Here is a 21,844-nt window from a genome sequence, read left to right as displayed (position 1 = left end):
GGAAATGCATGGTTACAGCAATGTGGTGGCTTGATCTGAGGTTATGGGAGGGAAGCCTGACAAGGGAACAAGGACACGCAATGTCTGGCTGGAGTAAGGAGCAGAGAATTCAAGGAAGAAGCAGTAGCATTTGCCTAGGAGTTGAAGGTTGGTTGAGATTTCGATGAGTTGAGGTGGGAGAAAGGCATTCAAATGCAGGGAACAGCATGCAATCCAGAGGGAACAACAAATTAGTGTTTTTTTCCGGGGATGGAGGGAGATAGAGCAGGAATGAAAGAGGAGAGAGATAAAGGCAGGCTAAAACTTGCCTGTGGATGAGGGGAGCCCCGGAGTGACAGACCTAGGGGGCGTTTGTAAAAGGTGAATCAGGGGCTGTGCCCAGGAAGGATTTGGGGTTGTACAGAAGGCCTGGATTCTGAGATCCCAGTGGGAGGCTATGGTGGTCATGAGGAGTGAGGGCTGCTACAGGCCAGTGTCATGGGGATGAAGAGAAAGAATGATTTGGTAAGATTTGATGGCCAAAGCACATGGAGCTCAAAGCAGAGAGGCAGGGCAGAGGTGACTGGGCCTTCAAACCTGGGTAACCAGAGAATAAAAGACAGCCTCGTTATATGCAAGAAATTAAAATAGCGTTTAAGGCCAGGCGCGGTGGCTCATGCCTGTAATCCTAGCACTTTGGGAGGCCAAGGCAGGTGAATTACGAGGTCAGGAGATTGAGATCATCCTGGCTAACACAGTGAAATCTCATCTCTACTAAAAAAAATACAAAAAATTAGCCGGGTGTGGTGGCACGTTCCTGTAGTCCCAGCTACTCAGGAGGCTGAGGCAGAAGAATCACTTGAACCCAGGAGGCAGAGGTTACAGTGAGCCAAGATTGCACCACTGCACACCAGCCTGGGCAACAGAGCAACACTCCATCTCAATTAAAAAAAAAAAAAAAAAAGCTTTTAAATATACCATTACATTCATTGCAGCAGTGTTTAAAACATTGAACACTTCATTATAACAGAGAAACTCAGACACCAACATTGACGATCTTTCTTCCAATGTTGAAGAGCTTTCTTTGTCAAAGCTGGGCACTTGGCCTCATGGTTGAGCTTCAGCCAGACTTAGAAAGCCAGCATCCCAGAGCTCAGTGACTTTGTAGGGTGGACAGAAAACCAGCTTGTAGAAGCTATATTTTCCCCAAGACACATTACTCCTCCTTAGCATTTGTTACCATTTTAATACCATTATTGAGAAAGAAAATTAGAGAAAGATACCCCAGAGGCATTTTCTCTGCAACTGCCAGGAAGTGAGGAAATGTTCCAACGATGAAACCGACCTGGCGTTTGTTTACTTTTCGGTTGCATCCAGTGTCTGCTTAAGAATGTTCTGATGGGCAGATACCTAGATTATCACACAGCAAATGCAAGCCAGAAAGGTGATAAATACTGAAAAGGGCACCAGACTGGGCATGTGGGTTGGGAGTTCCCTTCCTGGTCCTGCCTACTAGCTTGTGTGGCCTCATTCATGCAGTGGCACTCTCTGGCCTAGCTCCCTTCCTGAAAAACGGGCTGAGTTGGGTGATTTTAAAGGTTCTTTCCAGCTCTGTGTGAGTGGATCAGTGATGTGCCTCTTTCTTTGGATTTTCCCCAACTCTTTTTTCTTACATTCTGCATTCTGCTTTGCATGTGCAAACAGAAAGGATATTTATGTCAGATGATTTAGACCTTACTCTGGTTTTTAATAACTTTATTGACATTGAACTTTATTAATATTTTTAAAGTATCCTTCTGTCTATTCTCCCTTGATCCACAAAACTGCCGTGTAAAGTAAGTAAGCCAGGAGTTTTATTCCCAAACGTGCAGCTAATGATAACAATGATGATTTCTGTTTACAGAGTGCCTGCCACATGTCAACATATGCCTTATATTGAATGTCTCACTTAATCACCACAATCTTGTAGGTACTGTTACTCCCACTTTACAGATAAGGAAGCTGAGACTTGTAGGGGCTGGGCCTCACCGAATGCCTCCAGCTCCCTGATGGCTGAGTCAGGATTTCAATCCTGGTCTATCAATTCCACCTCTATGCTCTCTAAGACCTTTGGAGGTTATGCAAGGGTTGTCAACTGTCTTCCTCTGCTACCCAATAGTTTTTGTGGACATTTACCTCTGTATCATCAGAGAAAACTGTCGGCCAATGTGAGCCTCCATTTGCTTTGTGGCCTTCCATGGCCTCTCCATGTGAAATATAAGGCCCAGGTTTAAATCAGGCAAGCTGTTGACAGATGTCTATCAAGCACCCAGTATGTGTCTTACAGTCTACCCCAGGCTTTGGAACCCTGAAGAAGTATTAGAAATGTCTCCTTCCATCCGGATTTTACAATCTGAGATGAAGAAACTAATTGAGCGAGTACAAGATCAGTGAACTAGCAGTGTCCTGTGTTATCATGGAGACCACCAAACTTTATGGAAAGCTCATTCTGCTCCCACTGGAGCCTGGACTGTTTGGCTTAATTATCATGAAAAGCTTATTTGATGGCTGCTACACAGTGAGAGCCTGTTGACAAAGTCTACAACCAACATGCTGGTCCAAAGCAAAGACAGCAGGGGGACTTGTTCTTTGTGCAGTGGCTTCTTTGTCCTGGCCTTTGATGTGTTTCCTGGTATTTTAGCCCTGGAATTAATAGGTAAGCCAAACAGACCCAGTTCTGGCTATTATTGCATACTAATAATGGCTCAAAACAGTGGCTTGAAGCAACACACATTTATTCTGCTTTTGAATCTGAGGGTCAACTGGGCTCCATGAGGCAGTTCTTGCTTAGGGTTCCTCAGACACTTGTAGTCAGGTGGTTCTGGGGCTAAGGTCATCTAGGAAGTTTCTTCACTCATGTGTCTGGAGCCTGGGCTGGGAAGACTCAGACATCTGGGACCCCTTGGGCATGTCTCTCTAGGTGGCCTCCTCATGTGGTCTCTCTCTAAAACCATGAGAAGGCCCAGGAAGGCTCTCAGTGCCTTCCTTTGAGTCCTGTGCCCATTCTTGAACCCATCACTGTGGCCAGAGGGAGTTGTGCTTTGATTCTTATTTTGTTCTTACCTTGTTCTTACCTTGGGTCAACTCCACCCAAACTACTTAGACTGAATGTGGGAAAATGATGACTCCCAGTGGAAAATTGAAGTGAGGATGGATGATGGAAAATTAAGGCTAGCTGAGGTCCACTGGAGTTCCTTGTTTCTTGCTGGTACTCATAGATGTTTGTTGATCATGGTATTGGATGGGGATAGGTCTGATACCCCTTGCCCTGAGATGCTGAGACTAGTGGCTTCTCTGCCTGGACTAGAAGCTACACATAGCCTAGTGGTTGGAGCAGTGGGCAGCTTGGGGATTTTATGAACCTGCACTTTGGCTAAAGTTGCATTTTACCTTTGCTTATGCCATCTTCGCCACTCAGCATGGCCTTTCTACCAATGTCCACCATTTTAAATTAAATTGCCCAATTTGTAAGGCCGGATGTAAGAGCACACTAGCCAAAGATGAACTTTTTGTCCACCGATCTCTGTGGCCTTGCTATTCAAAGTGGGGCCCAAGCGCCAGCATCATCAGCATCCCTTGGAAACTTGTCAGCAGTGTGGTCTTACTATGTACCTCAGAGCTACTGAACTAGAACCTGCATTTTAATATGATCCCAGGTGGCATGTGGGCACAGCAAAGTCTGGGCAGCACCATGCCAGAGCAGCAGTTCTCTGAGTGTGGTCCGGGAGATGCTGAAGGTCTCTGAGACCCCTTCAGGGGATTGGAAAGGTCAAACAATTTCCATACTAACATACTAATTTCTGCTGTGATAAATATAGCCGGGTGCAGTTATTCACACCTGTAAACCCAGTACTTTGGGAGGCCAAACAAGTGGATCACTGGAATTTAGAAGTTCAAAACCAGCCTGGGGAAAATGGTGAAACTCTGTCTCTACAAAAAAATTCAAAAATTAGCCGGACATGGGGATGTATAACTGTAGTGCAAGCTACTTGGGAGGCTGAGGTGGGAGAATTGCTTGAGCTGGGAGGTTGAGGCTGCAGTGAGCCATGATCGTGCCACTGTACTCCAGCCTGGGAGACAGAGCGAGACCCTGTTTCAAAAAAATTAATGATAAATAAATACAAATAGACATATGGCCAAGTGTGGTGGCTCACGCCTGTAATCCCAGCACTTTGGGGGGTCAAGGCTAGCAAATCACTTCAGCCCAGGAGTTCAAGACCAGCCTGGGCAACATGACGAAGCCCCGTCTCTACAAAGATTACAAAAATTAGCTAGGCATTGTGGCATGTGCCTGTAGTCCCAGCGACTTGGGAAGCTGAGGTGGGAGGATTGCTTGAGCCTGGGAGGAGGAGTCGCAGTGAGTCAAGATCATGTCGCTGCACTCCAGCCTGGGCGACTGAGCAAGACCCTGTCTCAAACAAATAAACTCTCTCTCTATATATATATTTATATTTATATATGTCTATATATTATGTATTTATACATTTGCATATAAACATATAATATATATTTAATATATTATATATTTATATAAGTATATAGTTTTTTTATATAATATATAACATATTTTATATATAAACATATTATATTTTATGTATTATATGTTTATATATTATATATTTATATATGTAAACATATAATTATATTGTATAATATAGTATATTTATATATTTATATAAAATAATATATTTATATATTTTTATATGTATTATAGGTAGATATAAACCACATAATTTTTAATAGTGTAAAGGGATTCTGAGACCAAAACATTTGAGAACTGCAGCTCTTGATCCTTCTGTCTCTGGCTAGGGAAAGTGTTGACCTTCCCTCCGCACTCTGGCTTCCAGCACTGAGCACGGCCCGCTAAAGGCATTGAAAGAGATCAACCTATACCTCTTTAGCCTTGAGGACAAGGAGAGGCTCCAGGGGTCACCCCCACCCACCCTGGGCATCAGGCTCTATGTAATCCACTTGCCAGGCTCATGGCTAGACACACAGCTCCTGAATATATATTTGCTGAAAACTTTGACAATTCTGAAGTTTTTGGGGGGGTAATTAACAAAATTTAGATCCCCCAACCCCTTCTGTTTGTCCTTTAATTTATGACACTTTTCAATGTTCAATTCACACTGCTCAAAGAGGAGCTCTTGCTCCCATTTAAAGAAAAGGAACACAGGTTAAGAAAGGACCTCTCAACATCATGGAGTAAGCCAGTGCCATTTGGGACCTGGGTTTCAAAATCCCTAGAGCAATTCCTTGTTGCTACACTATGGGTCTGGGAAAGGTCACAGATGAGCCCAGGGTGTTCCGATGCCTCACTGCCGAGAATGGCTGAAACATCAAGTAGTGGTGGAGCCAGCCGGCCACTCAGGGGCCAGGGTTGGAGTGCAGGGAATGTGGGCGTGGCTGGGACTTGCCTGCTCCTTCTGGACTCTACTCATCCCTACCATGCTTTCCATGAGTCCCGTATTGGGCTGGTCCTGTACTTGGGAATCTCAGTTCTTTCCCTCAGCAGCGTGAAGAAATCTTCACTCTTGTTATCCTGACTGTTCCTATGAGGAAATGGAGGCTTTGAGAATAACTTGCCCAAAGTCCCAGCGGATAAATGGCAGATCTTGCCTTTGAAGACCTGCTTCTCTACTTCTGCCAGAATCCCTCTGGCGCTCTTTCCTGATGGCTTTACTTCCCTGAGGATCTAGATTTATGATCTCCATAGCGCTTATTCATCAGTCGGATCAGAATATTGAGAAGGACTATTCTAGAACTGTCTTGGAATCAAAAGCCTATTCAGGTGGAACTGAAGCCTCCCTTCTTCCCTCCCTCTTCCTTCCTCTTCTCCTTTCTCTCCTTCTCCTCCTTCTCTCTCTCCCTCTTACCCTTTCCTCAGTAGCTCTTGGAACCCCAGGAAATGCCCTGTAAGAGGATGGACTATCCCCATTCTAGGGCTAAGAGCCTGGCAGTTGTGTAAGGCAGAGAGGTTCTTGTAAAAGGCAGTGTCTCCCATCCCCATGCCTGCCCTGACACACTCAGCAAAGAAGCGATGAAGAGATTGATTCTCCAGGGTCTCCCACCCTGTAAAGGGCAACTTCACACTCCTGCACCCAAGGCACTTGAAATATCACATTCAAAATCCACTGGGCTGTTTCTAGGGCCCACTCCATCCAAGGTAAACTGTTCATTACCCAGCGATAGGGGCTCAGGTTGGGGGCGAGGGGGCTATGGAGAAGTGAGCTCATTGAAATCCGGATAATCCCCAAACCTCATTTTCCCTACTGCATACGACTGCCTCTGCCCTGCCCCCTTTTACCAGAGCGGCCAAGAAGCCACTGGACCGCTTTGCCTGGTGCTCCTTTTATCTTCCTGGCCCGAGGGGGCCATGGGCTAATGATCAGTGAAATCAGGAAAGGCCGAGAGGCCCAGCTAATCCACAAATTGGATCATCCGCCCCTGAATAATCAAGAGTTGCTGGCACAAAAGTTGGTTTCTCTCTTTGATCATCAGCACGCACAGGACACACCTACATTTGCTTCCTGTGGGAGTCCTCTGGGGAATTCAAGGCTGGTTCTGTTTGGCCAGATACAATTCAAATGCAGGACTAAAAAATCCCAGTGTCCCAGTTTCCCTGGGGACTGTTTTAATATGACAGCGAGGAGAGAATTGAAATTCTAAAGAGGTTGTGTAAACTCTCGAGATTTGATGAGCCAGTTCCATTCTGTGTTGTAGACACTTCTCCACCAAGAGGGGGGATTTAATCATATGTAAACCTTATCATGCCATATCTAATGTTGTCTATCTTAATAATAGTGATATATTGCAGTGATGCTGACAAGAATAGATCAGGCATCCACTGCTTTAAGAAAACCTGAGGTACAGAAACCATACTTCTGGAAGAAGAAAGAAGAATGGTTTGTCATTATTTGTGTTCCAAGATGGGTTTTTGTGTTTTTTTTTTCCCCCCTTAACTAAGGCTTTCTTTTAGATTCTTTTAGGTAGCAATCATATCAGTGACTTTCATGTGATTTAACTGATAAGAACTACATTTACACACAAGTTGTCATGTATGGGTTCATGTGGTACATGCAACTGTGTTAACAATTTTTAATGATCATTAAGGAGCATCCACCTACATTTGATCTTGGCCAGAAAGCTGAACCTGATAGATGTCCTCTTCTCGGGCTAGGAAATTCCCATGCACCGTGATGTTATAAGAGTGGGTTCCAAAGTGAAGGGAAACTGAGAATTTGGTTAGGAAATTTCTTAAAAGAAGAAACATTTTAAAAGAAGGGAAATGTTCCCATGTTATGCCTTTGCAATGGCATGGACCCTGGACTCTCTTTGGACTCAGATGGACATGGGACTGAATTCCAATTCTGCCACTTATGGACAATGTTATTTACTGTCTCAGAGCTTCAGTTTCTACCTATGCTTCCACATCCTTCTCAAAATCCTCTAATACTTTTCCTTCTCACCCAGAATAACATCTGCAAGGCCTCATCACAGCCTGTAGGACCCTCATGATCTGGCTGCTGCTGATCTCTTTGTTGTTTTGTTCACAAGCTCTCACAACCCAGCCCAGCAAAGCTCATTTCTGCCCCAGGACCTTTGCACATGCTCTTTCTGATCCAGGGAAGCTATTTCTCCAGACCTTTGCATGGCTCCCACTCTTACCTCATTAAGTTCCTTGCTCAAATGTTATCTTCTGAAATACTGTCTTCCTGGCCACACATCCTCAGGTCCCTCTCTGGGCCCTCTGCAAGCTTGATTTCACTTCACAGCACTTATTGCCTGACATATATCATATTTATTCCTTTGATGATTAATTTCTTGTCTGTATTTGTTGACAAAAATGTAAGGTCATGAGGCAGGGGCTTTGTCTTATTTGTCCTTGTGTTCCCACTACCTAGGACTTTGCCTGCACCTGGCATAGACACCTAGTGATAGTAGACTGAATCACCTTGGGAACTGGTGATCATAAGATGTCGCCAGGATTAGTAACCATGTGGGTAAAGCCTGGCAAGAGCAAGTAAATGATAAGTACTATTATTGTCACTAATATTATGAGCCCAAGGCCTGGTAAACATTGTTTGTAAATACTTGCTGAATCTGTTAGACTTGAAGGGCTCAAGGGACCTATAATGGATGGCAGGTCAATTCCTCTTAATGAACACAGCCTCAGGAACCTGTGTTTCTGAAGCACCTGTCAAGACCTCCTCCTCTTGTTAAAGGGTCTAAAACTCATAAGCTTGAAGGGGCTAGACAGATAATATAAACAGCTGAAGCTGTTTGAGTGGGAGCTGTTGAACTGGAAAGGCCATGTTCAACTCCAGGTAAAGACCTAGGGTTGCCAGAACTCTTACTTTTTCAAGAGAAATTGGAAATCCAGACTTTTATATAAAATCTTCTAATTTTAAAATGTTGGTTACTGACATATTTTGGATGTTTGTTCCCTCCAAATCTTATGTTGAAATGTGACTTCCAATGTTGGAGGAGGAGCCTAATGAGAGGTGTTTTGGTCATGGGGGCAGATCCCTCATGAATGGCTCGGTGCCCTCCCTTCAGCAATGAGTGAATTCTTGCTCAATCAGTTCACATGAGAACTGATTGTTAAAAAAAAGGCTGGTACCTTCCCCCTCTCTCTCTTGCTCCTTCTCTCACCAAATGACGCACTGGCTCCCCTTCCCTTCCACCATGATTAAATGCTTCCTCAGGCCTCACCAGAAGTGGATGCTGGTGCTATGCTTCATGTACAGCCTGCAAAGCCATGAGCCCTCTTTTATTTGTAAATTACCTAGTCTCAGGTATTCCTTTATAGCAACATAAAATGGACTAATACAGTTACTATGTTGGGTGTTGACAAGACCACCTCCATGTTTGGAGATCCACTAGAAGGTCTCACAGAACTCAGCATTTATTTGTCACCACTTCTTTTTTTTTTTTTCTTTTATTATTATTATTATTATTATACTTTAGGTTTTATGGTACATGTGCGCAATGTGCAGGTAAGTCACATATGTATACATGTGCCATGCTGGTGCGCTGCACCCACCAACTCGTCATCTAGCATTAGGTATATCTCCCAATGCTATCCCTCCCCCCTCCCCCCACCCCACAACACCACTTCTAAGTTTTAGTACAATGAGGTAGGGGTACACAGGCAGATCACAGGGGGAAAGACATAGGCAGAGCCTGGGGGAATCCATGCATGGGCTTCCTTATGTTCACTCCTTCCTAGAGGGCTCACACACTGCCCACTTTTCCCCAAGCAGCAAAAATGCAGCAACATGTGTGTGATATTTCAGCCCAATGAAGTCCATTAGATTCCTTGCCCAAGCTTTTTATTGGGGGCTGGCCACTCTGCCAGCATGTACTGAAATTCCAGACTCCCAGGAGGAAAGCAGATGTCCAGCATAAACCCCATTGTGATAAGAATGTCACAGTGAGCCACTCTTATCAGTTAGAGAATGTTTTACTTCCATGTACGGAACTGTTTACCAGCCAAGTTTCAAGATGCCAGTCGAGGGCCACCCTTGCAAGTAGACCTTTCTAAGGAGAGCAGTTTCAGGCTTTCTATGTCAACTCTTTGCACAGTTACTAAATAAAAAATTGTAAGCTTTTTATTAAGAAATACTTCCAACACATACACACAAAAAGAAAGCGCTATCATGAACCTCCACGTACCCATCACTTAGCTGTGTCAACGAACATGTACCTGCATTGACTCATCTGTGTCCCCATCCACTTCCCTTGAATTATTTTGAAGCAAATTCCAGAAATTGTGTTCCATCTATAATAGTTTAGCAGGTATCTCTAAATGATGAGGACTCTTTACAAATGATTTGGAGTGCATGCTGTCAGAATGTAACCTCTGCCCTAGCCCCATGTCAGGAATCATTTCCAAATGACAATTCTCATTCCCTGGCTACTCTATAGGACTTTTCTCCTGCCATCACTTCCTTAAAGACTTGAACCTGAGGGGAAGGTGAGAGAGCACATTTTCTGGAGCAGCCTTGTGCTCCAGGGGACCAGGGATGGACAGCCTGGCACTAGGTACCTGCAAGATGTTTGCTTTACCAGAATGATACTAGTGGCTGTTGGAGTGACTGATACGGGTTTCTTTGGCTTGATCATAAGCTGCTGGAGGGCAATTATTGTACCTGCTTTTATTTAGCTGTCTTCAGTGGGGCCCAGAAGAGGCTCCATGTTTACAGAACCCAGAAAAGAAGTGACATCTGGGCCTCAGCAGAGGGACAGAGAACTGGAGGTGACAGCAGCCACTTCCTGTGAAATAAGCTTTTCTTTCTGAATATTCCTGCCATTTGTGCCAAGAGATACAGTAAACAGAGAGGTGACCACTGGACAGGAAGTCAGTGCTCACCTGACCACGTAAGTGCCCTTGGCCCAATCACTTCATTTCTCCAGCCTTAGTTTTCTCAGTCGTAAAGATATGGGGTCATTCATTCCTTCACTTACTCTACAAGAATTTATCATATGTTAGGTTCTGTGCTAGGTACTGTGGATATGAAGATTTTTAAAATTTTTAAAGTTCCTGCCCTCAAGAAGCTTACATTCCAGTGTAGGAAAAATGTGCAGGCACACACAGATAAATATATCAAGAATCCAACGTGATAAGTTATATAAGAAATGCAGTGTTTTAAGAGTTAGGTATTCATCACCTACTGAGCTCCCACTATGTACCAGCCCTGACTATAAACACGTTATGCCTGCCCAAGCCTCACAATGAACTTGCAAGGGAGATATTACTATTCCTGCCCTTTCTGGCCCTTTCCCCACACCAATTTTGGATGAGACAGTTGAGTCTTGGAGAAGTTCAATAACCTTCCTAAGGTCACATGGCTAGTAAGAGTTTAAACTCTCATTTCACACCCAGATTTTTCTATCAGACCCCTTGGTATTTGGTGATACCTTCCCTGGAGGGATGAACCTGGATGCCCTGTTGACTTCAACGACCTGTGATTCTGACTCTTTATATGTTAGGCATGAGTTAGGAAGTGTCTTGGGTTGGGTTCCCAAGAGGCAGACCCTGAGATTTGATTGTTAGTAATCGGTTAAAGAAGTGCTCCCAGGAGAAACTGGGAAGGGAGTTTTGGGAAGCAGGACAGGGGAGGGGGAGAAATTTAGCAAGGGTATGATTTCAGAAAATTCTGCAAAGGGTAGCTGCAGCCTGATCCCACAGGGGACATCTGGAGTATATTGGACCTCAAAGTCATTCCAAACAGAGGCCAGGGTTCTGAGTTTTCAGTCTCTGCACCTGTCAGTCACTGGCTAAAGGCTGCCCCCAAGGGGACACTTTCAGCTCTCTGATGCTCAGGCAGTGTGGCTCTGATACCCAGGATAGTCCTCTGAAGAAAAGCCATAGGTACAGGAAGTTAGAAAAGTACACTGAAGCTCAGGAAAAGGGTGCACAGAAAAAAAGGGTACAAGAGGATCTAGGCAGAGCTACTTACAGTGTCCAGTACAAAGGGAGAGGGAGGCTTCTTGGGCCATCAAAGCACACAAGATAGTTATTGCAAATATGGAGATGGTTTGACATTGTCTCATTTTTCTCTTGCTTTCTCAACAATTCTGCAGGATTTCTAAGAGGTATGGATGGCCTCAAAAACACCTATGGAGAAATGGAATGAGGAATTTTGGGCTTTCTTCTTGGCTGGTTGGAGTCTTCAAAGGAACCCTGGGCTGAGAGTTCTGGGTTCAGTGCTAGCTGTCACTCTGACTGTGTGTGTGACCCTGAGCAGATCACATTATGCCTCCCACCTCACCAGTCAGGATAATAATCCTGTCTATCCTTTCCCAGGCATGCAGTGAGGGAAAAATGAGGTCACAGATGAAAGAATGCTCTGGGAAGTAAAAAGGATGAAATGAGGACAAAGTGTTGTCTTAATGATATGACAACTGGGCCATGAAGGGAAACATCTAAATGCCAGGTATTTATTATCTCAACTAGCATTTGTGTTAGTGTTATTATTTGTACCAACTGTAAGCCTGATTGTCAATGTTGGAGAAGTCTCACAACCCCAGTTTATGAGACCTCGGGGGCTAAGAGCTGCAAGGATCCAACTTATAAAGTTGGAAGGAAGAGTCCACACAAGACCACACTCATTTCTTTGTGTGTGTGTGTGTGTGTGTGTGTGTGTGTGTGTGTGTGTGTGATAGAGTCTCTCTGTCAAAGGCTGGAGTGCAGTGGCGTGATTGTGGCTCACTGAAGCCTTGAACTCGTGGACTCAAGCAATCCTCCCACTTCAGCCTCTCGAGTAGCTGGTACCGTAGGTGCATGCCACCACGTCTGCTAATTTTTTGACTTTTTGTAGAGACGGGCTCTCACTATATTGTTCAGGCTGGTCTTGAACTCCTGGGCTCAAACAATCTTCCCACCTCAGCTTCCCAAAATGTTGGGATTATAGGCATAAGCCATTGTGCTCAGCCCACTCTCACTTCTGATATCAACTTCAAGTTCAGGGGTTTCCCAAAACCATCCTTAGGTTTGATCTACTAGAAACACTCATAGCATTCACAGAAATGCTGTTATACTCCTGGTTGCAGTCTATTACAGGGAATGGGCACAGTTTAAAGGCAGCCAAAGGAATATATGCATAGGGCAGGCTCTAGGAGGGATACAAATGCAAAGCTCTCTTGTCTTCAGGACACTCTCCCAGCATCCATGTGGCAATTCACACAGAGTATTGACAACTTGGGAAGATGACCCCTGCCTCAGTGTCCAGAGTATTTATTAAGGTTTCATGATACAAGTGTGAATGATTATTTGCCTTTGTGGTTGAACTAAATCTCCAGCCCTCCTTCCCCAGATGTCCGGCTGATATCATATGGCCCAAGGAACACATGAGTCACTTCATTAGCAGAAACTACCAGGTGTGATCCAAGGGGTCTCCTTGAAGAGCAAAGAGTTTATGGGTTACCTCCTAGGAGCTAGGGACATAGCCAGATCTCTCACTGGGCAAATCCAAATTCTTTCTTACACACCTCCACTCCCTCTAAGTTATCTTTCCAGACATAGCTCCAGTTCTTCCTTCCAGGGCTTTATTAGCCTGTCTTTTCTCTAATCTTCCATGGCACTGATTGTTGCTAATACACAGAGAGGAATGGTTGTTAGAGCTCTAGCCTTTGGGCAGATATTTGGGTTCAAGTTCAAACTATGTTCCTTCCCAGGCTGTGTGACCTTGGGCAAATTACTTAACCTTCCAGAGTCTCCATAAATTATAGTTATTATTTTTATTTTTCTAATTAATCACATGCTGTTTACAACTTACATGGTATTTGTATGATGGATTGACCCTTATTTAGTACTATTATTTAAACCTCTTTAGGTCTTAATTTCTATGTTGCAAACTCTTTGAGTGAAGGGATTTTAGCACATTTTAAGGCTGAGACTAAGGCATTGAGGTTACAGGGATGAACACTTTTATCCTCCAGGAGCTTTTGATTTTCTGGGGGAAGGAAGGAGACAGGTGGACTGTTAATTACAGTGCAGTGTGATTTGTACTGAGACAGAGGTAAACAGAAGGCACTTTGGGATCATGGAGGAGTACTGGGGAGGATTGGTGGGAGAGGAAGGTCAGAAAGTCTCCCCGAAGGAGGTCACACTTAAGCTGGACTCTTATTATATTATTGGGATTCTCAAATCTTGGTGTGTTTTATAATCATTTTGGGAGCTTGTTAAAAATATAGAAATTAAGGCCCAGCCCAACCTACTGACTCAGAGTGTACTCAGAGGGATGGGGCCAAGTCATCTGTTTTCATGTTATTTGGTTGTTTGTTTTGAATTTGCCTGACTCTTGTAGGTACTTGTGTTTTCAAGGTCAGTAGAGAATGGCAAACTTTGTTTTGATACTTGTTAGAAAATAAACTACTGACTTTAGCGAGCTCATTTCATTATTAAAATCAGCAAAATTTGGGAAGTTTAAATGAGGAGTCCAATTTGGGGAAGGGTTTTTGGCAAATGGTGAGAAAGATTAGTGACCACAAGGCTTCACGATCTGACTTTAGAACATCAAGGAGGAAAGGGTTGTTAGGGATTGTCTGGCACAACATTGTGTAAACTCTGTTCTGTGGAGTCCGGTGGGGTCCCATTGGAGCTGCCTTAAGGGTTACCTAGCTGTGTGGGGTAGAATTTTAGACCTCTTTCATAGCCCATGGCCCCTTTCAACCAGAGGAACTCTGCTGCTTTTGGCTTTATTTGTTGTCCTTCTTGGGATGGTTTCCTTTTGCAGAAAATGTTCTGAGACTAAAAGAACAGCTTGATAGCCACTGATCTTATTGAACACCTTCATGTTGCAAATGGAGACAGTGAGACTCAGCAGGAAGTCTCTTGCCCAATAGACACAGAGAGACTCAGAGGGAAGTGTCTCACCCAGTGGACACAGGGAGACTCAGCGGGAAATGTCTCACCCAGTGGACACAGGGAGACTCAACAGGCAGTGTCTCACCCAAGTTGTTCAACTCCTGCTGCCTCAGTGTGTGCTGGAACTTGGGTCTGATGCCCATGTGTCGCTCTCGCTGCAGTGCTGTCCAGCCTCCCTCCATCTGGAGTGACCTGGCATAGGTACTGCTAAGCATTGCGGACGTGATGTGTGTAAAGGCAGGAAGGATGCCTGGTCTGAATATGCTCATGAGCCACTGCATCCTCAACCTGATAGGCCAAACTCACAAAATCTTATATATTTGCTTCGTAGAGAAAAGTCCTTAGAATTGCTTCATGGTTGCCTTCCTGTAGGGACAGGGCATGTAACAGAGGTTCCTGAGGCGTCACAGGAGCCCAAGCTAATTCAGGAGAGAAGTCTCTCAGGTACTTCAATGTGTCTTGCTGGAATGCTGGGTTGACAGCTAAAATGACCTACAAATGGCTATGAGATACTGATGAAGTTGACAAGTGTTTGGGCCCTAGAACACCTGCCCTGGGGCCATGGAGGGTGGGTGGTAATTTGTTAAGTTTTCAATCATGTTATGCAGTGGCTGTTGTTTTAAAGAAATGGGGCTAAAAATTAGCAGACCTAGGACGTGAGTGAGTCTGGCTTGGCTCTTGCTCACCTCCCAACCTGGAACAAGTCTCCTGAGCTCTGTGAGGTGAGCCTATAGTGAGCTTCACAAGGCAAGGACTAAATTTTATCCATAGCACCCGGCACAGTGCCCAGCAAGTTAAGTGTTCAAAGTCTAGAGTAAACAGGGTTTAGGGGTGCCTTTGGGCCACTGCTCAGTATAGGAATAACCCCCTGCTTTGCTCCTTCTTGAACTGCCTCTCCCAGTCACTGGAACTCCCCTTTCTCTCCTCTTACCCCCTCACTGAAAATACACCTTCTCGCCCACCTTTTCAGCCTTCCTCTTCTCCCTACTGAGGATGTGATTGTTATGTGAATGAAAAAAGTATGGGTTATGGGGGAGAGCGAAGGGCTGCCTGGATTCTATCCAGTTATACATGCTGCTGCTGGGAAGAACACAATGCGTGTGTCCTGCATGTTCACCAATGTGCTGTGCCTGGACAAAGGTGCAGAAGCTCCAGCCCGAGGGCCATGTAATACTTGACAAGCAGACCCTCAATACCTCTGGTATGCTAAACACCTTGGGGCAATGGATAGAGAAATTTGATACCTTTTTCTCCAAAGGAACACAGGCACTAGAAGAGCTATTCTATCATAGAAACAACAGTATAAGAAGTGCCATGTGGTGGAACATGAGTCATGAGGCATACAGAGGGTGGCCTGACTGTCTGAGACCACATCCTGGAAGAGAAGTGTCCTCTTTTTGGTTAGGTTGGCAGTGGAACTGCAGCTTCCCAGGGCTACTATGTACCATGGAGCAGGTCGTTCACTGGACATGCTGTCCAGCTGGGGGATAATGAATGCTGTAATCTAGCCCATGCTCCTTCTGGAGAGTTATGCACTCTAGCAGGGCTGCACAGGGCACTGTGGGCTCACAAGACATTAGCTGTCAGCCACAGTATGTGTCCCGCCTTCTGCAGAATTGAGAGGCAGAGCTGGGCTCTCTGGCCTTTCATCCTCTACCCCTCACTCCTGGGCAAGTATCAGGGGGCAACAGACCCTCATGTTTCCATGTAGGGTGGCTCTAAAATATGTTTGGGTCATGAATCCCATCAAGAATCTGATGAAAGCTTTTAACCTTCCCCATCACTCACAAAGGCACATTCCCACATTAGCTTGCATGAAATGGCAAGATTATTTATTTATCTGAAGTCCATCAATAGAGTCTTTTCCAGAGATTACTCCCTATGGTCAAAGACCTTGGCATTAAAATAGTAGTGGTCTTCTGCTCTGACCCATGTGAGAGGAATGAATCACCTGACTAGTGGAGGATTTCCACCCATCAGTGTTTCTTGTTGAGTGGAGCTAATTTATTGAAAGGCTGGAGCAATGGGCATTTGACCTCTTCCTTCTCTTTGCACACTTGGCAGTCTGAGGTAGCCATTCTGGGTGTGGGTGTGTGTCTTTGGCAATTCCAAACTCTCCCTCTGGTTGGCTGTTCCTCAAAACACAAGAGGTGGGAAGTAGAGTGGGCAGGGAGGCTTATCAAGCCCTTTTATACAAAGATCTAGAATCAGGCTTTCCAAGTGACTTCATGGGTGGTCACTTGTGCTTGGGGGAAGCAGGAAGAGTAATGGAAAGGAGCACATAGACACAGTATTGCCAGTGTTAGTTCTTGCATGGGTGGTGAGTTTGCAATAAACACAAATAAATGAAAACAGAAAGAGGTCATACATGGACCAATTCTGAAATTGTGACGTAAACCAAAGATTGTGATTAACTGAGTTCCATGCGTTGAGGCTGGACAAGAAGCAGGGTCTAGGTCATGGAGAGTCCCTAGGGATGTGCTAAGGAACATGGCCTTTGTGGTGGGCTATGAGGAATCTGACTCCAACGTTGCCAGCTTGAATGAAAGGGTGGATTTTAAGGCCACCAACTGAGATATGAGAATAAGAGGAGAGGCCACATTAATTATAACAGCTAACATTTATTGAGCAACAACTATGTGCCAAACACGTAGTTGAGTGCTAACACCTCAACAGGGATAACTATATTTAATTTTCATAGGAATGCTTTGCTATGTTTTTGTTATTTTACAGATAGTAAAACTGAGGCTTTGAAAAGTGAAGCCGCTTTGAAAAGTGAAGCCACTTTGAAAAGTTAAATCACTTGTCCAAAGTCGCAAAAAATACACATGGTTGTGGTGGCTTTGAACTGTGTCAGTGTGGCTAGGCTAAGAGAATTTCTCAAAACTCCCTTTCTTGTGTGTTTTTGGTTATGATGGGCCACGGAGTGATTCCTGTGGGAGATTTGGAGGGCACAGGGGAGGCAGTCACTGTTTTGCAGCTCCCACGCATGGATGTGGCTCTCCTGGTGCTGCTAATCTGCTGGCTTGCCTCGTTGGTGTGAGGCAGCGGTTGGACCTGCTTCACCTTTTCCCTGAATCCTCCTTCAGCTTTCCCGACTCCTGGGCCAGGTGTGTGTTTAAGTCCAAAACAAAGATTTTGGCTTCTTCAGGAGACCCACATTACAAGGGTCAGAGGCAAGAGGACTGACCTGGGTCTTAGTCCGTCTTCATGGGCCCTAGCTTGTACTCATAGGAGCCAGCTGGCTCTTGCTCCCCAACTACCCTTCCCAACAGCCTGCCCTGCACACTTCAAGTTCCAGCATGTGATGCAAAGACATGTCTTACAGAGACCAGCTCCCACAATTGTGTAAGGTCAAATCCTTGCAAAAAAAAAAGTTCCTTTATATATCCAAATTATCTATATCAAATCTGCATCTATATATGTATCTGTATCTATATTTATCTATACCTATATCTATACCTATATCTATATCTGTATCTATATCTATGATGTGTGTGTATCACACACATACTTGAAGCATACACACAAGCATATACGTATATGCCTATCTATCTATCTATCTATCTATCTATCTATCTATCTATCTATCTATCCATCTATCTATCTATCCATCCATCCCTTAGTGGCTCTGCTTCTGTGAGTGAATCCTGACTGATGACTGATACTGATGCAGTGCTGTAACAAAGATCTGATCTCAGGCTGTTTAACCACAGGACCTGCACATTTTATTACTCAGATTACACAGCAGTCAGGTGAGGGTCCACTTTAGACAGGCGGAAACTGAGGTGCCTATGGGATGTTTGGGTGGCTGAGTCACAGGCAGTTGAAGATATCAGAGAAGCCTCATGTGCAGTGGATGATCAGAGAAGGGGAAATGTGGGCAGGCTGGAATTGGAAACAAGTTTTATAGTGGTAGACTTGATTTAAGTCTCAAAGGCTGGTAGGAGCTGGTTAAATGGATGGGGGTGAGGGACAGCAATGTCAATGGGGAAGTAGCATGAGAAAAGCCTACAGCAGGAATAGGCAGCCTGAATGGCCTACAGCAATCAGCCCGAATGGCCTAGGAGGGGTCTATTGATTATATGGCCATTGCTATCTGTTCAGTTCTGGGAATTATATCTCCCTAAGGATATGGTGGGCTCTGGGTGTTGCGTATTGCACCTGGTAAGTTTCTAGTTTGAGTAAGTTCAATTTGTCTCAAACATTTTGTGAGCACCTACTATATGGCAGCATTGCGTTGAACATAAAAATGAATAAAACATGAACTATATCCTGGAGAAATTTGTGTTCAGGTTACAGATATTCAACACATTTCAGTGAAATTGGATTGAATGGAAATCTTGAGCCAACAGTAGGGCTGACTCTGGACTTCTGATTCCATTTTGTGGTTAATTGCTTGGACACAATGATAAAATAGGTCAGTCTACCCATCCACCCATCCCTCCATCCATTCACCCAAAGCTAGCTTGTTATACCTACCTATTGATCTATCATTCATCTATCTCTACTTATCAACCATCTATTACCTCTTGTTTTATTAAATGGAAGGCAGAATTTGAGCAGTCTGCAAAATTAGCCATATATAAAATGACAATTAAAAGATAAAAACAGGCCAGGTGCGGTGGCTCACTGCTGTAATCCCAGCACTTTGGGAGTCCGAGGCGGGTGGATCATGAGGTCAGGAGATCGAGACCATCCTGGCTAACACGGTGAAACCCCGTCTCTAATAAAGAAATACAAAAAAAATTAGCCAGGTGTGATGGCGGGTGCCTGTAGTCCCAGTTACTTGGGAGGCTGAGGCAGGAGAATAGCGTGAATCCGGGAAGCGGAGCTTGCAGTGAGCCAAGTTCACGCCACTGCACTCCAGCCTGGGCGACAGAGAGAGACTCCGTCTCAAAAAAAAAAAAAAAAAGAAAAAGAAAAAGAAAAGATAAAAACAGATGAAAAAATATAGAAAAACATGTTGATAGTGATGGTGACTGAATAATTGTTATTGATTATTGCAATAACCAGTTATTGTAGCTGAGTGTTGCATTTAATGCTGAGTTTATTCGAATATTAGAAATGAAGGCAAAAAGAAAAAAAAAAAAGATGCACACTGGGTTACCTAGTCCATAACAATTGAAGAGAAAAGGAATACAAATTGGAAGAAATGGACATTACCTGGCATTGTGTAAAAAGAGGATTTATTGTGTCAGGACTAAGTCAGGATACCAGGTAGCATAATGGACACAGTCTTCACTGCACTTCTGCAAAGGCAAAGGAATGCTCCTCAAATGTTTCTCCTATCGATACTCTATAAAGGCCAAGGGCATAACATTAAATCTTATTTCAGCTCAGGCTTTTCTGTGGCAAACTAAGATAATAACGTCCAGCCACATTAAATTCAGATGATCAGACTCAGAATAGGGAGCGAGCCCAGAGTACTTAGAGGAAGGGCTGGTTAGCTGGCTATTAGGCTCTATCTTTCAAATTTCAGTTGTCTCCAGAGAGCCTTTGGGTCAGGGGACTTTAATCTCCATACAAGGAAGATCTCTCCAACTCAAAAATACATTGTTATCAATTCACAACTTGTTCTATTCCAGGAGTAAGAGACCTGTAGACTTGGTCACCTTGCCCTCTGTCCATTTCTAAAGCAAGGAGCTGAAACACTGCATCAGGATCCTTCAGCTTAAAAAGAATTTACATGATGACCTCCTTCCCCTGAACACAGAATGACTTGTGAGCCCTTTGGAGAACAGTGTCTCAAGTTACCACGTCCAAGGCTGACACATTTCCTCACCACCGTGGCTTGCTGTCAGTGGGGCTGGCCCAGGGCATGGCCAGTTTCCAGGTTGGCATCCACCTCATTCTGGCTGGCCGCTCCACTGTGTCAGTGTGTCAGAGCATCAGCTGGACTGGTTCCCAGAATTCATCCCGTGCTCACGGCAAAACTTTGAAAACTTAGGTCAGCCCTGAAGGCCAGCTGGGTTTGTGAATAGTTGAAGCCAGTGTCCCCAGCGTGAAGGTCCAGCATTCCATGAGGATTCATTGAGCACATATTGGGTAAAGCATCTCGAGGTGCTTCAGTGTATTGTGAAGAGGGGAACTGGGAAGAGAAGGAGCATGAAGAATGCAAAGGAAATAAACGGGATGGACCTGGACTTTTAGGATTATTCAGAGGGTTTAGAGAAAGGCTGGATAATATCTGAAATGATACAACTCAATAAAAAGATGCCCCAGTTACCAGGGCTGAGAGGCATGCCTCAGGTTACATATGTGGCTTTGGAAAAATCATAGAACCCCTCTGCTCTCAGGTTGCTCATCTTTGTAAAGAAGGAAAAGTAATACATCTGCAGCTTTACTGAACTGAGGTGAGAGAACAAGAAAGACCACAGTATAAAAATGCACTGAGAAAGTAAAAAAGGTCTACATAGAAATGTAAGTTGATGTGATGGTTAATATAATAATTATTGATTTTCGAATATCATCTGTGAAATTAATCTGCTCTGGTGTCCAGAGTTACCAGTGTCAATAATGCCAGGCTTACCATGGAAATCCACTCCAAGCAATGCAAGCATATCCTACCTTTCCTCCTCAGTAGCCTCCATCAGCCAATGCCGTCTTCCACTGTCCTTCCCGTTGTGCCTTTCTAGACTTTCATACATGATTTGTCAGACACCCACACTTAAGCACACACCACACAAGTCATCTGACCCCCTGCTTCTCTCTAGGTAGCTTGCTACTGCTTCCATGTGTATTAGAGGTCAAAGCTCCTTCCTTCCATTCTTCTGCCGCATAGACACTGCCCAGCTCCCTGCTGCTGCCAGAGAAATCCCACTTGTCCAGCTCCGCTCAGCTCTCTTTTCCATTTCAGTAGACAAGATATTCTCTTTTACATGCACCACTTAAAGGAACATATTATAATAATATGCTATAACCATAGTATATCATATATAGTATATAACATAATATACTATATTATATAATATAATATGTATGTTATATACATAATCATGTATAATATACTCTATCTATACTATATATTATTTTATATCTGTATTATATGTCCTATATATAAATATATAATACTACATAATGTATTACACATATAGCATGTATATCACTATATATTATAAATTATACAGTATAATTTCTTATTCAATTTTCAGAAAGAACTCACTGAGGTATGTACTGTTATCATCTCTGTTTTATACAGGTGAAGGTACTGAGAGTCAGAGTGGTTTGGATAATTTGCCCAAAGCCATTTAGCTAGTTGTGTGTGAGCCGTAATTCTGACCTGGAGACTCCTCTTTTAGCTACTGTTCTTTACTGTTTCCCACTGATTCTTGCAATTCTGTAACAATAGATTATGATTTTCTTTATTGCTAATGCTGTTATTTGGTGGTGGGATGGTTGTGCCAAGGGATGTGTGTGCGTGTGTGTGTGTGAATGTGCCTGTGTACATGT

At 44.0% G+C, this 21,844-nt stretch overlaps 1 long non-coding RNA gene across 3 annotated transcripts; it reads left to right on the top strand.

Annotated features, from left to right (window-relative positions):
• The first annotated feature begins 5,763 nt into the window (after positions 1 to 5,763).
• Positions 5,764 to 20,856, top strand: LOC129057961 (uncharacterized). Of its 3 annotated transcripts, none has more exons than XR_008522732.1 (4): positions 5,764 to 6,184; positions 10,187 to 10,401; positions 11,831 to 11,960; positions 19,981 to 20,856. It is a non-coding gene; the product is annotated as an uncharacterized LOC129057961 (long non-coding RNA). The 3 variants fall into 3 exon arrangements; XR_008522734.1 differs by having other exon boundaries at positions 11,608 to 11,960; XR_008522733.2 differs by lacking the exon at positions 10,187 to 10,401 and having other exon boundaries at positions 19,981 to 20,855.
• Positions 20,857 to 21,844: the final 988 nt, after the last annotated feature.

This window comes from Pongo abelii, chromosome 11 (assembly GCF_028885655.2).
Source record: "Pongo abelii isolate AG06213 chromosome 11, NHGRI_mPonAbe1-v2.0_pri, whole genome shotgun sequence".
Lineage (NCBI taxonomy): Eukaryota > Metazoa > Chordata > Mammalia > Primates > Hominidae > Pongo > Pongo abelii.
The sequence above is the reverse complement of the archived record's forward strand: the minus strand, read 5'-3'. Positions and strand labels throughout refer to the sequence as shown.